The sequence below is a fragment of the Bombus affinis genome, unplaced genomic scaffold (genome assembly GCF_024516045.1).
Source record: "Bombus affinis isolate iyBomAffi1 unplaced genomic scaffold, iyBomAffi1.2 ctg00000177.1, whole genome shotgun sequence".
NCBI classification, from domain to species: Eukaryota; Metazoa; Arthropoda; class Insecta; order Hymenoptera; family Apidae; genus Bombus; species Bombus affinis.
Genome location: NW_026108889.1, coordinates 35456 through 54802, shown reverse-complemented (window position 1 = coordinate 54802; position 19347 = coordinate 35456). Strand labels below are relative to the sequence as shown.

General features: G+C 30.1%; 1 long non-coding RNA gene across 1 annotated transcript in view; it reads right to left on the bottom strand.

Annotated features, from left to right (window-relative positions):
* LOC126927645 (uncharacterized) overlaps window positions 1-2684 on the bottom strand; it is a 167906-nt gene extending 165222 nt beyond the window's left edge. Inside the window, exon 1 of the long non-coding RNA XR_007715725.1 lies at window positions 2029-2684. This is a non-coding gene — a long non-coding RNA (uncharacterized LOC126927645). The remainder of the gene's footprint in view (window positions 1-2028) is intronic.
* Between the last annotated feature and the right edge of the window lie 16663 nt (window positions 2685-19347).

Genomic DNA, 19347 nt, shown 5'->3' with positions numbered 1-19347 from the left:
TATACTATTACGTTATAAGGTATAACGTTATATTGCATCACTATATCACTTATAACGTTATATTGCATCACTATATGTAGTATAACCTTATATACTATTACGTTATAAGGTATAACGATATATTGCATCACTATATGAAGTATAACGTTATATACTATTACGTTATAAGATATAACGTTATATTGCATCACTATATCACTTATAGCGTTATATTGCATCACTATATGAAGTATAACGTTATATACTAGTACGTTATAACGCATAACGATATATTGCATCACTATATGAAGTATAACCTTATATACTATTACATTATAAGGTATAACAATATATTGCACCACTATATGACGTATAACGTCATATACTATTACGTTATAACCTATAACGTTATACTACATCAATATATGACGTATAACGTTATATACTATTACGTTATAAGGTATAACGATATATTGCATCACTATATGAAGTATAACCTTATATACTATTACGTTATAACGCATAACGTTATTTTACATCACTATATCACTTATAACGTTATATTGCATCACTATATGACGTATAACGTTATATACTATTACGTTATAAGGTATAACGATATATTGCATCACTATATCACTTATAACGTTATATTGCTTCACTATATGAAGCGTAACGTTATATACTAGTACGTTATAACGCATAACGTTATATTGCATCACTATATGACGTATAACGTTATGGAGTATTACGTTTTAACGTATAACGTTATATACTATTACGTTATAACGGATAACGATATATTTCATCACTATGTGACGTATAACGTTATATTGCATTACTATATGACGTATAACGTTATGGAGTATTACGTTTTAAACGTATAACGTTATATACTATTACGTTATAACGCATAACGTTATATTGCATCACTATATCACTTATAACGTTATATTGCATCACTATATCACTTATAACTTTATATTGCATCACTATATGACGCATAACGTCATATACTATTACATTATAACTTATAACGTTATAGAGTATTACGCTATAACGTATGACTACATATTGTATCACTATATGACGAATAACGTCATATACTTTTACGTTATAACGTATAATGGTATATTTCATTACTATATGACGCATAACGTTATGGAGCATTACGTTACAACGTATAACGACATATTGCATGTGTCACGTCCCGCGTTCCGCACGTGACGCCACGAACCAATAACTTATGAATAATTAAACACGACCAATAATAATAAATTAACTAATAACTAACCAATCAAAATAAAAAGAATTATACGACAGACAATCAAAATGAAATAAATGAATCAATAAGAAGAAACACTACAACCAATCAGCAATGACATATAAAATACAAATAAAATGAAATAATTAAATGAACTAAGTAATAAAACAAGCCGCGATTCAAATGTATGAGATTCCTCTGCGAAAACACATGTGTATACACACACGTGTATGCATATCTGTGTGTGTGACCTACTTCGTGAATCTGAATAATTGGTAATCTAATAAAATATAAAAGAAATAAAATATACTACACTACATCAGCATTCTAATAAAAGTGAAAATTGTATACAAGATTACTCTGCGACACACACATATATAGATATACACATGCGTACGCGTATCTTTGGGAAAAATTCATAATATATATATGTATGTATACGTTATTAAACCATTAAAACGCAAAGAAATAAATATATAGATTTACATTTCTACGAACCTAGAGAATTATATACGAAATCCACATTATGGAATATTCAACCAATTAACGATCCGAGAAACAATGAGAATAACAATACGCGCACATATACATATGCATATATATATTTTACATAATGGAAAATTACATTGTGAAATGTATATATATATACACATATTATTATATCGAACAACTACTCATCTAATATACAAAACCACCTTGTAAAAATTACATTACTCAACATTCAACTAAACCAACTGAAGATTTAGTATAATAATATATAATAATATAATAATATATATATATACATAGATATGTGAAATAGCGTTGTATATAACCGGAAACAATACAAATGTCACACGACTTCTTCAACAACTTCGACTCTTCGTTCCTGCCGACAACACCTCACACGATGACTGCGTCTTCTAGGGCCACTTACGGATTCTTTACAATTCTTCTTCTTCTTGCACTGAAATATCATATGCAGTGAATGAAACACGAAAGAAGCAGGATGAACTAAATAAAAGAAATCATAACAAGATACACACCGAGACAGTCCGCATGGGAACCTCTGACAAAGATACCTCCGTATCTATCATTAAACGCATAATAATCAAGATGCACAAACCTCATCTGGAAGTCGACACCACTCACAGCGTGCCAATGCAAGAGAGGAAAACGAATGAAATTGTATTTCGTGAAGACGTTTCACCACTTTCCATAGATCAGAAACTGGAGCTACACAACTAATAACCTAATAACAAGAAAGTAATATAAAATATACACGATTTAATATATAGCAAATATGGACATATAAATCTACAAGGAGCAAAATATATCTCATATTGTCAAATAAAACCAAATTGTCAAAAGATCATCAGGACACGACGCCAACGAAGGTGCCACTGTGCCTATTTGGATGGAAAACCGCCACTTCAGCATCATCCCTCGCACATATTCACACACGCACGTCGATCACGTCACCTCGTACCATTCACATATCTTCTTCATCTTGCGCTAAAACAAATTCACAAGTTTAAGGAAACAAACAACATGCGAAACGAGATAGAATACTAAAAACACATACTCACACAGTTCGCACAGGCGCGGACGCTTTTGTGTCCATCACTCAACATAACCTGTAATCATCAAAATCCACGTTCTCTCATGGAAACTCTAAAAACCTGCAGCATTGCGATTCCCACCGGAATGAACTGTCACGTGACTGTCATCCCATTGGGGATGTCATTATAAAAAGCGTAGCGACACAATTCAAATCAGAGTAATTGTTAGCGGGTCAGTTGAATAAAGGAATAGAAGGGAGTAATCGTTACCAGTTGAATAAAAGAGTAAGAGAGTAATTGTTAGCGGTTCGGGAGAATTTAGCGAAAAATAAAGAAGAGTCAGATTAATTGTTAGCGTTAGCGTTAGCGATTAATTGTTAGTGGTTCAGTTAGAACAATCAGAGTAATTGTGAAAAGAGAGTAACTGCCATTAGTTGGTTCAGTTAGAATATAGTCAGAGAAATTGTTAGCGTTCGGGAGAATTTAACAAAATTAAAGAAGAGTAATTCAGTTAGAATAAAGAAATAGGATAGAGCAATTGTGATTAGTTGGTTCAGGAGAATTTAGCGAAAATAAGGAGAGTAATTGTTAGTCGTTCAATTGAATTTGAGTGACTCTGATATCAGTTCGTTCAGTTGATTTAATTAGAATTTAAGTTAGGATTAGAGAATAATTGTTCGTTCCAGTTCGAGTTTAAGAATTACGAGATATAAATGTTATTAGTCAGTTCGAATTATAAAATAATTGTTATTAGTCAGTTAGAATCAAAACAATAGTTGGCTCAAGTTTTTGTGTTAGAATTTCGAATTGTTAAACACGTCCGGACACACTGTTGTTTACACTGTTCAAATTAAATAAAGATTAAAACGAAAAATTATAGAAGTGTCGATCTTTGTAAAACCGGAATCACCCCAGCGGCCTGCCCGTTCATCAGCGGAGACCAACGTCAGGTGAGTTAACTTTAATTATTATTAATAATTAATAATTAAAATAATAAATAATATCAATGATTAGTATAATTCGTCATTAATTCCGCCTGTAATAATTATTTATAATATAATTGTTTATTCCAAACAATCCTCTCCCGTGCTAGTATTCCTGCGCATAGCAGGTTAGCCGAAACGTGGAGATTGTTGACCAGTGGCCTAAACTCCGGTCAACGCTACATAATCTAACGAGAAATATCTAATTGAAACAGTCCTTAGACTGTTTCTGGTGGCAGCGACTACTACATTGTTTAAAATTTCAAAATTTGGATAGCGAAACGTAACACATGACTATGTGACGTATAACGTTATATACTATTGCGTTATAACCTATAACGTTATACTGCATCACTATATGACGTATAACGTTATATACTATTACGGTATAACGTATAACGATATATTGCATCACTATTTGACGTATAACGTTATATACTATTACGTTATAACGGATAACGATATATTTCATCACTATGTGACGTATAACGTTATATTGCTTTACTATATGACGTATAACGTTATGGAGTATTACGTTTTAACGTATAACGTTATATACTATTACGTTATAACACATAACGTTATACTGCATCACTATATGACGTATAACGGTATATTGCATTACTATATCACTTATAACGTTATATAGCATCCCTATATGACGTATAACGTTATGAACTGTTACGTTATAACGTATAGCGTTATAGAGTATTACCTTATATCGTATAACGATTTATACTATTACGTTATAACGCATAACCTTATATTGCATCACTATATCACTTATAACGTTATATTGCATCACTATATCGCTTATAACGTTATATTGTACCACTATATCACTTATAACGATATATTGCACCACTATATGACCTATAACGTTATGGAGTATTACGTTTTAACGTATAACGTTATATACTATTACGTTATAACGTACAACGATATATTGCATCACTATATGAAGTATAACCTTATATACTATTACGTTATAAGGTATAACGCTATATTGCACCACTATATGCCGTATAACGTTATATACTATTACGTTATAAGGTATAACAATATAATGCATCACTATATGAAGTATAACCTTATATACTATTACGTTATAACGCATAACGTTATATTGCATCACTATATGCCGTATAATGTCATATACTCTTACGTTATAACGTATAACGTTATATCGTTATTACTATATAACGTATAACGTTATATACTATTACGTTATGACGTATAACGATATATTGCATCACTATATGACGTATAACGTTATATACTATTACGTTATAAGATATAACGTTATATTGCATCACTATATCACTTATAACGTTATATAGCATGCCTATATGACGTATAACGTTATGAACTATTACGTTATAACGTATAGCGTTGTAGAGTATTACCTTATCTCGTATAACGATTTAAGCTATTACGTTATAACGCATAACGTTATATTGCATTACTATATCACTTATAACGTTATATAGCATCACTATATCACTTATAACGTTATATTGCATCACTATATCGCTTATAACGTTATATTGTACCACTATATCAGTTATAACGTTATATTGCATCACTATATCACTTATAACGTTATATTGCACCGCTATATGACGTATAACGTCATATACTATTACGCTATAACCTATAACGTTGTACTGCATCACTATATGACGTATAACGTTATATACTATTGCGTTATAACCTATAACGTTATACTGCATCACTATATGACGTATAACGTTATATACTATTACGTTATAACGTATAACGTTATATTGCATCACTATATCACTTATAACGTTATATTGCATCACTATATGATGTATAACGTTATATACTATTACGTTATAAGGTATCACGTTATATTGCATCACTATATCACTTATAACGTTATATTGCTTCACTATATGAAGCCTAACGTTATATACTAGTACGTTATAACGCATAACGTTATATTGCATCACTATATGCCGTATAACGTTATATACTATTACGTTATAACGGATAACGATATATTTCATCACTATGTGACGTATAACGTTATATACTATAACGTTATAAGGTATAACGATATAATGCATCACTATATGAAGTATAACCTTATATACTATTACGTTATAAGGTATAACGATATTTTGCACCAGTATATGACGAATAATGTCATATACTCTTACGTTATAACGTATAACGCTATATCGTATCACTATATAACGTATAACGTTATATTACTATTACGTTATGACGTATAACGATATATTGCATCACTATATGACGTATAACGTTATATACTATTACGTTATAAGATATAACGTTATATTGCATCACTATATCACTTATAACGTTATATAGCATCCCTATATGACGTATAACGTTATGAACTGTTACGTTATGACGTATAGCGTTATAGAGTATTACCTTATATCGTATAACGATTTATACTATTACGTTATAACGCATAACCTTATATTGCATCACTATATCACTTATAACGTTATATTGCATCACTATATCACTTATAACGTTATATTGCATCACTATATCACTTATAACGTTATATTGTACCACTATATCAGTTATAACGTTATATTGCATCACTATATCACATATAACGTTATATTGGACCGCTATATGACGTATAACGTCATATACTATTACGTTAGAACCTATAACGTTATACTGCGTCACTATATGACGTATAACGATATATACTACTACGTTATAAGGTATAACGATATAATGCATCACTATATGAAGTATAACCTTATATACTATTACGCTATAAGGTATAACAATATATTGCACCACTATAGGACGTATAACGTCGTATAATATAACGTTATAACCTATAACGTTGTACTGCATCACTATATGACGTTTAACGTTATAAACTATTACGTTATAAGGCATAACGTCATATTGCATCACTATATCACTTATAACGATATATTGCACCACTATATGACGTATAACGTCATATACTATTACGTTAGAACCTATAACGTCACGCTGCGTCACTATATGACGTATAACGATATATACTATTACGTTATAAGGTATAACGTTATATTGCATCACTATATCACTTATAACGTTATATTGCATCACTATATGTAGTATAACCTTATATACTATTACGTTATAAGGTATAACGATATATTGCATCACTATATGAAGTATAACGTTATATACTATTACGTTATAAGATATAACGTTATATTGCATCACTATATCACTTATAGCGTTATATTGCATCACTATATGAAGTATAACGTTATATACTAGTACGTTATAACGCATAACGATATATTGCATCACTATATGAAGTATAACCTTATATACTATTACATTATAAGGTATAACAATATATTGCACCACTATATGACGTATAACGTCATATACTATTACGTTATAACCTATAACGTTATACTACATCAATATATGACGTATAACGTTATATACTATTACGTTATAAGGTATAACGATATATTGCATCACTATATGAAGTATAACCTTATATACTATTACGTTATAACGCATAACGTTATTTTACATCACTATATCACTTATAACGATATATTGCATCACTATATGACGTATAACGTTATATACTATTACGTTATAAGATATAACGTTATATTGCATCACTATATCACTTATAACGTTATATAGCATCCCTATATGACGTATAACGTTATGAACTGTTACGTTATGACGTATAGCGTTATAGAGTATTACCTTATACCGTATAACGATTTATACTATTACGTTATAACGCATAACCTTATATTGCATCACTATATCACTTATAACGTTATATTGCATCACTATATCACTTATAACGTTATATTGCATCACTATATCACTTATAACGTTATATTGTACCACCATATCAGTTATAACGTTATATTGCATCACTATATCACATATAACGTTATATTGGACCGCTATATGACGTATAACGTCATATACTATTACGTTAGAACCTATAACGTTATACTGCGTCACTATATGACGTATAACGATATATACTACTACGTTATAAGGTATAACGATATAATGCATCACTATATGAAGTATAACCTTATATACTATTACGCTATAAGGTATAACAATATATTGCACCACTATAGGACGTATAACGTCGTATAATATAACGTTATAACCTATAACGTTGTACTGCATCACTATATGACGTTTAACGTTATAAACTATTACGTTATAAGGCATAACGTCATATTGCATCACTATATCACTTATAACGATATATTGCACCACTATATGACGTATAACGTCATATACTATTACGTTAGAACCTATAACGTCACGCTGCGTCACTATATGACGTATGACGATATATACTATTACGTTATAAGGTATAACGTTATATTGCATCACTATATCACTTATAACGTTATATTGCATCACTATATGTAGTATAACCTTATATACTATTACGTTATAAGGTATAACGATATATTGCATCACTATATGAAGTATAACGTTATATACTATTACGTTATAAGATATAACGTTATATTGCATCACTATATCACTTATAGCGTTATATTGCATCACTATATGAAGTATAACGTTATATACTAGTACGTTATAACGCATAACGATATATTGCATCACTATATGAAGTATAACCTTATATACTATTACATTATAAGGTATAACAATATATTGCACCACTATATGACGTATAACGTCATATACTATTACGTTATAACCTATAACGTTATACTACATCAATATATGACGTATAACTTTATATACTATTACGTTATAAGGTATAACGATATATTGCATCACTATATGAAGTATAACCTTATATACTATTACGTTATAACGCATAACGTTATTTTACATCACTATATCACTTATAACGTTATATTGCATCACTATATGACGTATAACGTTATATACTATTACGTTATAAGGTATAACGATATATTGCATCACTATATCACTTATAACGTTATATTGCTTCACTATATGAAGCGTAACGTTATATACTAGTACGTTATAACGCATAACGTTATATTGCATCACTATATGACGTATAACGTTATGGAGTATTACGTTTTAACGTATAACGTTATATACTATTACGTTATAACGGATAACGATATATTTCATCACTATGTGACGTATAACGTTATATTGCATTACTATATGACGTATAACGTTATGGAGTATTACGTTTTAACGTATAACGTTATATACTATTACGTTATAACGCATAACGTTATATTGCATCACTATATCACTTATAACGTTATATTGCATCACTATATCACTTATAACTTTATATTGCATCACTATATGACGCATAACGTCATATACTATTACATTATAACTTATAACGTTATAGAGTATTACGCTATAACGTATGACTACATATTGTATCACTATATGACGAATAACGTCATATACTTTTACGTTATAACGTATAATGGTATATTTCATTACTATATGACGCATAACGTTATGGAGCATTACGTTACAACGTATAACGACATATTGCATGTGTCACGTCCCGCGTTCCGCACGTGACGCCACGAACCAATAACTTATGAATAATTAAACACGACCAATAATAATAAATTAACTAATAACTAACCAATCAAAATAAAAAGAATTATACGACAGACAATCAAAATGAAATAAATGAATCAATAAGAAGAAACACTACAACCAATCAGCAATGACATATAAAATACAAATAAAATGAAATAATTAAATGAACTAAGTAATAAAACAAGCCGCGATTCAAATGTATGAGATTCCTCTGCGAAAACACATGTGTATACACACACGTGTATGCATATCTGTGTGTGTGACCTACTTCGTGAATCTGAATAATTGGTAATCTAATAAAATATAAAAGAAATAAAATATACTACACTACATCAGCATTCTAATAAAAGTGAAAATTGTATACAAGATTACTCTGCGACACACACATATATAGATATACACATGCGTACGCGTATCTTTGGGAAAAATTCATAATATATATATGTATGTATACGTTATTAAACCATTAAAACGCAAAGAAATAAATATATAGATTTACATTTCTACGAACCTAGAGAATTATATACGAAATCCACATTATGGAATATTCAACCAATTAACGATCCGAGAAACAATGAGAATAACAATACGCGCACATATACATATGCATATATATATTTTACATAATGGAAAATTACATTGTGAAATGTATATATATATATACACATATTATTATATCGAACAACTACTCATCTAATATACAAAACCACCTTGTAAAAATTACATTACTGAACATTCAACTAAACCAACTGAAGATTTAGTATAATAATATATAATAATATAATAATATATATATATATACATAGATATGTGAAATAGCGTTGTATATAACCGGAAACAATACAAATGTCACACGACTTCTTCAACAACTTCGACTCTTCGTTCCTGCCGACAACACCTCACACGATGACTGCGTCTTCTAGGGCCACTTACGGATTCTTTACAATTCTTCTTCTTCTTGCACTGAAATATCATATGCAGTGAATGAAACACGAAAGAAGCAGGATGAACTAAATAAAAGAAATCATAACAAGATACACACCGAGACAGTCCGCATGGGAACCTCTGACAAAGATACCTCCGTATCTATCATTAAACGCATAATAATCAAGATGCACAAACCTCATCTGGAAGTCGACACCACTCACAGCGTGCCAATGCAAGAGAGGAAAACGAATGAAATTGTATTTCGTGAAGACGTTTCACCACTTTCCATAGATCAGAAACTGGAGCTACACAACTAATAACCTAATAACAAGAAAGTAATATAAAATATACACGATTTAATATATAGCAAATATGGACATATAAATCTACAAGGAGCAAAATATATCTCATATTGTCAAATAAAACCAAATTGTCAAAAGATCATCAGGACACGACGCCAACGAAGGTGCCACTGTGCCTATTTGGATGGAAAACCGCCACTTCAGCATCATCCCTCGCACATATTCACACACGCACGTCGATCACGTCACCTCGTACCATTCACATATCTTCTTCATCTTGCGCTAAAACAAATTCACAAGTTTAAGGAAACAAACAACATGCGAAACGAGATAGAATACTAAAAACACATACTCACACAGTTCGCACAGGCGCGGACGCTTTTGTGTCCATCACTCAACATAACCTGTAATCATCAAAATCCACGTTCTCTCATGGAAACTCTAAAAACCTGCAGCATTGCGATTCCCACCGGAATGAACTGTCACGTGACTGTCATCCCATTGGGGATGTCATTATAAAAAGCGTAGCGACACAATTCAAATCAGAGTAATTGTTAGCGGGTCAGTTGAATAAAGGAATAGAAGGGAGTAATCGTTACCAGTTGAATAAAAGAGTAAGAGAGTAATTGTTAGCGGTTCGGGAGAATTTAGCGAAAAATAAAGAAGAGTCAGATTAATTGTTAGCGCTAGCGTTAGCGATTAATTGTTAGTGGTTCAGTTAGAACAATCAGAGTAATTGTGAAAAGAGAGTAACTGCCATTAGTTGGTTCAGTTAGAATATAGTCAGAGAAATTGTTAACGTTCGGGAGAATTTAACGAAATTAAAGAAGAGTAATTCAGTTAGAATAAAGAAATAGGATAGAGCAATTGTGATTAGTTGGTTCAGGAGAAATTAGCGAAAATAAGGAGAGTAATTGTTAGTCGTTCAATTGAATTTGAGTGACTCTGATATCAGTTCGTTCAGTTGATTTAATTAGAATTTAAGTTAGGATTAGAGAATAATTGTTCGTTCCAGTTCGAGTTTAAGAATTACGAGATATAAATGTTATTAGTCAGTTCGAATTATAAAATAATTGTTATTAGTCAGTTAGAATCAAAACAATAGTTGGCTCAAGTTTTTGTGTTAGAATTTCGAATTGTTAAACACGTCCGGACACACTGTTGTTTACACTGTTCAAATTAAATAAAGATTAAAACGAAAAATTATAGAAGTGTCGATCTTTGTAAAACCGGAATCACCCCAGCGGCCTGCCCGTTCATCAGCGGAGACCAACGTCAGGTGAGTTAACTTTAATTATTATTAATAATTAATAATTAAAATAATAAATAATATCAATGATTAGTATAATTCGTCATTAATTCCGCCTGTAATAATTATTTATAATATAATTGTTTATTCCAAACAATCCTCTCCCGTGCTAGTATTCCTGCGCATAGCAGGTTAGCCGAAACGTGGAGATTGTTGACCAGTGGCCTAAACTCCGGTCAACGCTACATAATCTAACGAGAAATATCTAATTGAAACAGTCCTTAGACTGTTTCTGGTGGCAGCGACTACTACATTGTTTAAAATTTCAAAATTTGGATAGCGAAACGTAACACATGACTATGTGACGTATAACGTTATATACTATTGCGTTATAACCTATAACGTTATACTGCATCACTATATGACGTATAACGTTATATACTATTACGGTATAACGTATAACGATATATTGCATCACTATTTGACGTATAACGTTATATACTATTACGTTATAACGGATAACGATATATTTCATCACTATGTGACGTATAACGTTATATTGCTTTACTATATGACGTATAACGTTATGGAGTATTACGTTTTAACGTATAACGTTATATACTATTACGTTATAACACATAACGTTATACTGCATCACTATATGACGTATAACGGTATATTGCATTACTATATCACTTATAACGTTATATAGCATCCCTATATGACGTATAACGTTATGAACTGTTACGTTATAACGTATAGCGTTATAGAGTATTACCTTATATCGTATAACGATTTATACTATTACGTTATAACGCATAACCTTATATTGCATCACTATATCACTTATAACGTTATATTGCATCACTATATCGCTTATAACGTTATATTGTACCACTATATCACTTATAACGATATATTGCACCACTATATGACCTATAACGTTATGGAGTATTACGTTTTAACGTATAACGTTATATACTATTACGTTATAACGTACAACGATATATTGCATCACTATATGAAGTATAACCTTATATACTATTACGTTATAAGGTATAACGCTATATTGCACCACTATATGCCGTATAACGTTATATACTATTACGTTATAAGGTATAACAATATAATGCATCACTATATGAAGTATAACCTTATATACTATTACGTTATAACGCATAACGTTATATTGCATCACTATATGCCGTATAATGTCATATACTCTTACGTTATAACGTATAACGTTATATCGTATTACTATATAACGTATAACGTTATATACTATTACGTTATGACGTATAACGATATATTGCATCACTATATGACGTATAACGTTATATACTATTACGTTATAAGATATAACGTTATATTGCATCACTATATCACTTATAACGTTATATAGCATGCCTATATGACGTATAACGTTATGAACTATTACGTTATAACGTATAGCGTTGTAGAGTATTACCTTATCTCGTATAACGATTTAAGCTATTACGTTATAACGCATAACGTTATATTGCATTACTATATCACTTATAACGTTATATAGCATCACTATATCACTTATAACGTTATATTGCATCACTATATCGCTTATAACGTTATATTGTACCACTATATCAGTTATAACGTTATATTGCATCACTATATCACTTATAACGTTATATTGCACCGCTATATGACGTATAACGTCATATACTATTACGCTATAACCTGTAACGTTGTACTGCATCACTATATGACGTATAACGTTATATACTATTGCGTTATAACCTATAACGTTATACTGCATCACTATATGACGTATAACGTTATATACTATTACGTTATAACGTATAACGTTATATTGCATCACTATATCACTTATAACGTTATATTGCATCACTATATGATGTATAACGTTATATACTATTACGTTATAAGGTATCACGTTATATTGCATCACTATATCACTTATAACGTTATATTGCTTCACTATATGAAGCCTAACGTTATATACTAGTACGTTATAACGCATAACGTTATATTGCATCACTATATGCCGTATAACGTTATATACTATTACGTTATAACGGATAACGATATATTTCATCACTATGTGACGTATAACGTTATATACTATAACGTTATAAGGTATAACGATATAATGCATCACTATATGAAGTATAACCTTATATACTATTACGTTATAAGGTATAACGATATTTTGCACCAGTATATGACGAATAATGTCATATACTCTTACGTTATAACGTATAACGTTATATCGTATCACTATATAACGTATAACGTTATATACTATTACGTTATGACGTATAACGATATATTGCATCACTATATGACGTATAACGTTATATACTATTACGTTATAAGATATAACGTTATATTGCATCACTATATCACTTATAACGTTATATAGCATCCCTATATGACGTATAACGTTATGAACTGTTACGTTATGACGTATAGCGTTATAGAGTATTACCTTATATCGTATAACGATTTATACTATTACGTTATAACGCATAACCTTATATTGCATCACTATATCACTTATAACGTTATATTGCATCACTATATCACTTATAACGTTATATTGCATCACTATATCACATATAACGTTATATAGCATCGCTATAAGACGTATAACGTCATATACTATTACGTTATAACCTATAACGTTGTACCGCATCACTATATGACGTATAACGTTATATACTATTGCGCCATAACCTATAACGTTATACTGCATCACTATATGACGTATAACGTTATATACTATTACGTTATAACGTATAACGATATATTGCACCACTATATGACCTATAACGTTATGGAGTATTACGTTTTAACGTATAACGTTATATACTACTACGTTATAATGCATAACGTTATACTGCATCACTATATGATGTATAACGTTATATACTATTACGTTATAAGGTATACCGATATATTGCATCTCTATATGAAGTATAACCTTATATACTATTACATTATAAGGTATAACGATATATTGCACCACTATATGACGTATAACGTCATATACTATTACGTTATAACCTATAACGTTATACTGCATCACTATATGACGTATAACGTTATATACTATTACGTTATAAGGTATAACGATATATTGCATCACTATATGAAGTACAACCTTATATACTATTACGTTATAACGCATAACGTTATATTGCATCACTATATCACTTATAACGTTATATTGCATCACTATATGACGTATAACGTTATATACTATTACGTTATAAGGTATAACGTTATATTGCATCACTATATCACTTATAACGTTATATTGCTTCACTATATGAAGCGTAACGTTATATACTAGTACGTTATAACGCATAACGTTATATTGCATCACTATATGACGTATAACGTTATGGAGTATTACGTTTTAACGTATAACGATATATACTATTGCGTTACAACGCATAACGTTATATTGCTTCACTATATCACTTATAACGTTATATTGTACCACTATATGACGTATAACATTATGAACTATTACGTTATAACCTATAACGTTGTACTGCATCACTATATGACGTATAACGTTATATACTATTACGTTATAAGATATAACGTTATATTGCATCATTATATCACTTATAGCGTTATATTGCATCACTATATGAAGTATAACGTTATATACTAGTACGTTATAACGCATAACGTTATATTGCATCACTATATCACTTCTAACGTTATATTGCATCACTATATCACTTATAACGTTATATTGCATCACTATATCACTTATAACGTTATATTGCACCGCTATATGACGTATAACGTCATATACTATTACGTTATAACCTATAACGTTGTACTGCATCACTATATGACGTATAACGTTATATTCTATTACGTTATAAGATATAACGTTATATTGCATCACTATATCACTTATAACGTTATATTGCATCACTATATGACGCATAACGTCATATACTATTACATTATAACTTATAACGTTATAGAGTATTACGCGATAACGTATGACTACATATTGCATCACTATATGACGAGTAACGTCATATACTTTTACGTTATAACGTATAACGGTATATTGCATTACTATATGACGCATAACGTTATGGAGCATTACGTTACAACGTATAACGACATATCACATGACTATGTGACGTATAACGTTATAGACTATTGCGTTATAAGGTATAACGATATATTGCATCACTATATGAATTATAACCTTATATACTATTACATTATAAGGTATAACAATATATTGCACCACTATATGACGTATAACGTCATATACTATTACGTTATAACCTATAACGTTATACTACATCACTATATGACGTATAACGTCATATGCTATTACGTTATAACCTATAACGTTGTACTGCATCACTATATGACGTATAACGTTATATACTATTACGTTATAACGTATAACGATATGATGCATCACTATATGAAGTATAACCTTATACACTATTACGTTATAAGGTATAACGATATTTTGCATCACTATATGACGTATAACGTTATATACTGTTACGTTATAAGACATAACGTTATATTGTATCACTATATGAATTATAACCTTATATACTATTACATTATAAGGTATAACAATATATTGCATCACTATATGACGTATAACGTCATATACCATTACCGTATAACCTATAACGTTGTACTGCATCACTATATGACGTATAACGTTATATACTATTACGTTATAACGTATAACGATATGATGCATCACTATATGAAGTATAACCTTATACACTATTACGTTATAAGGTATAACAATATATTGCACCACTATATGACGTATAACGTCATATACTATTACGTTATAACCTATAACGTTATACTACATCACTATATGACGTATAACGTCATATGCTATTACGTTATAACCTATAACGTTGTACTGCATCACTATATGACGTATAACGTTATATACTATTACGTTATAACGTATAACGATATGATGCATCACTATATGAAGTATAACCTTATACACTATTACGTTATAAGGTATAACGATATTTTGCATCACTATATGACGTATAACGTTATATACTATTACGTTATAAGATATAACGTTATATTGTATCACTATATCACTTATAACGTTATATAGCATCCCTATATGACGTATAACGTTATGAACTATTACGTTATAACGTATAGCGTTATAGAGTATTACCTTATATCGTATAACGATTTATACTATTACGTTATAACGCATAACGCTATATTGCATCACTATATCACTTATAACGTTATACTGCATCACTATATTACTTATAACGTTAAATAGCATCCCTATATGACGTATAACGTTGCGAACTATTATGTTATAACGTATACCGTTATATTGCATCACTATATGACGTATAACGTTATGGAGTATTACGTTTTAACGTATAACGTTAAATACTATTACGTTATAACGCATAACTTTATATTGCATCACTATATCACTTATAACGTTATATTGCACCGCTATATAACGTATAACGTCATATACTATTACGTTATAACCTATAACGTTGTACTGCATCACTATATGACGCATAACGTTATATACTATTACGTTATAAGGTATAACGTTATATTGCATCACTATATAACTTATAACGATATATAGCATCCCTATATGACGTATAACGTTATGAACTATTACGTTATAACGTATAGCGTTATATTGCTTCACTATATCACTTATAACGTTATATTGCACCACTATATGGCGTATAACGTCATATACTATTACGTTATAACCAATAACGATGTAGTGCATCACTATATGATGTATAACGTTATATACTATTACGTTATAAGGTATAACGTCATATTGCATCACTATATAACTTATAACGTTATATAGCATCCCTATATGACGTATAACGTTATGAACTATTACGTTATAACGTATAGCGTTATATTGCTTCACTATATCACTTATAACGTTATATTGCATCACTATATCGCTTATAACGTTATATTGTACCACTATATCACTTATAACGTTATATTGCACCGCTATATGACGTATAACTTCATATACTATTACGTTATAACCTATAACGTTGTACTGCATCACTATATGACGTATAACGTTATATACTATTACGTTATAAGATATAACGTAATATTGCATCACTATATCACTTAGAACGTTATATTGCATCACTATATGACGTATAACGTTATATACTATTACGTTATAAGGTATAACGTTATATTGCATCACTATATCACTTATAACGTTATATTGCATCACTATATCGCTTATAACGTTATATTGTACCACTATATCACTTATAACGTTATATTGCACCGCTATATGACGTATAACTTCATATACTATTACGTTATAACCTATAACGTTGTACTGCATCACTATATGACGTATAACGTTATATACTATTACGTTATAAGATATAACGTAATATTGCATCACTATATCACTTATAGCGTTATATTGCATCACTATATGAAGTATAACGTTATATACTAGTACGTTATAAGGTATAACGATATATTGCATCACTATATGAATTATAACCTTATATACTATTACATTATAAGGTATAACGATATATTGCACCACTATATGACGTATAACGTCATATACTATTACGTTATAACCTATAACGTTATACTGCATCACTATATGACGTACAACGTTATATACTATTACGTTATAAGGTATAACGATACATTGCATCACTATATGAAGTACAACCTTATATACTATTACGTTATATCGCATAACCTTATATTGCTTCACTATATCACTTATAACGTTATATTGCATCACTATATCGCTTATAACGTTATATTGTACCACAATATCACTTATAACGTTATATTGCACCGCTATACGACGTATAACTTCATATACTATTACGTTATAACCTATAACGTTGTACTGCATCACTATATGACGTATAACGTTATATACTATTACGTTATAAGATATAACGTAATATTGCATCACTATATCACTTATAGCGTTATATTGCATCACTATATGAAGTATAACGTTATATACTAGTACGTTATAAGGTATAACGATACATTGCATCACTATATGAAGTACAACCTTGTATACTATTACGTTATAAGGTATAACGATATATTGCATCACTATATGAAGTATAACGTTATATACTATTACGTTATACGGTATGACAATATATTGCACCACTATATGACGTATAACGTCATATAATATTACGTTATAACCTATAACGTTGTACCGCATAACTATATGACGTATAACGTTATATACTATTACGTTATAAGGTAATACGTCATATTGCATCACTATATCACTTATAACGGTATATAGCATCCCTATATGACGTATAACGTTATGAACTATTACGTTATAACGTATAGCGTTGAAGAGCATTACCTTGTATCGTATAACGATTTAAACTATTACGTTATATCGCATAACCTTATATTGCATCACTATATCACT